The sequence below is a fragment of the Myotis davidii genome, unplaced genomic scaffold (assembly GCF_000327345.1).
Source record: "Myotis davidii unplaced genomic scaffold, ASM32734v1 scaffold150, whole genome shotgun sequence".
Classification (NCBI taxonomy): Eukaryota; Metazoa; Chordata; class Mammalia; order Chiroptera; family Vespertilionidae; genus Myotis; species Myotis davidii.
This window is the reverse complement of record NW_006283437.1, coordinates 1,542,491-1,543,699: the sequence shown is the minus strand read 5'-3', so window position 1 is coordinate 1,543,699 and position 1,209 is coordinate 1,542,491.

Below are 1,209 nucleotides of genomic sequence, written 5' to 3'. Positions count from 1 at the left end.
CGGTCAAGGGGATTTACCTGGGTTGCTGGCACATCCCCAGTGGGAGATGTGTAGGAGGCAGCTGATCGATGTTTCTCTCTCATCGATGTTTCTAACTATCTCTCTCTCTTCCTCTCTGTCAAAAATCAATAAAATATATTTTTAAAAAAAGAATCTGAAGTGAAATCAGCGTCCTTTGCCATAACCTTTGTTAAAAGGTCTATTTACTGGGCCCTAAGCTTCCAGGGTCCTAAGCCTGCTGACCTCGTCTTTCCCAGAGCTCAGCAGGGAGACGGGCACAGTCCATACCGAATAAGCAGACAGTGGGTTAGTCACGTGGAGGACTTCCCAAGATGGCTGCTGGTGTGTATTTTTTAAAACTAACTACCCTTTAAGAACCATTGCAGCCTCTATTCTGACCAGCCCGGCTTCCTCGCTGCAAGGAATTTGCAGGAACACAATGCCGCCCAGGTCTGTCTTTCCCATATGCCTCTAACATGTGTTTACCAAATGTAAGGATCAGGTGATTATTACTTAACTAGAGGCCCAGTGCATGAAATTCATGCACGGGGGAGGGGGCGGTCCCTCAGCCCGGCCTGCACCCTCTCACAATCCGGGACCCCTCAGGGGATGTCAGGCCTAAACCGGCAGTTGGACATCCCTCTCGCAGTCCTGAACGCTGCATGCACCAGTGACCATACTTTTCATACAGGTGAAAGGCCTTACGGGTGGAAAAACTAAGGCAGAGAGAAGTTAAGCAATTGGCTTTGTCACACAGTTATAAGTGTCGGAATCAGGGCTGACCACAGAATGTGCAAGCCAGAGTCCATGCATGTCATCGCTGCATCATCCTGTTTTTTCATTGTTGGAGTAGCCTTGCCAGGTTTTAATTTTTAAATCTAAGAGACTGTTCCCAATAGATAGGGTAGGGTCCCTAGGTCTGGACAGCGATTGGGGTGATCTGTGGGGCCACCAGCTGGGCAATCCTCTGCAGGCACCCTGGGCTGGCTGGCCTGGCCCCGCCCACTCGCCGGCCCCGCCCCCTGGTCGTTTAGCAGGTCGTTCCAACCGTAGGTCAATTTGCATATGAGGGTTTTACATAGATACACTTTTATAGTAGATATCCTTAAAATTAACTCTTTTAGCTTGCGTTTTGAGGAAACCACAGCACCACCCGAGGTGGAAAGAGCAAGTGTGGGCCCGCGCGGGTGGACAAAGCCCGGCTCGCCC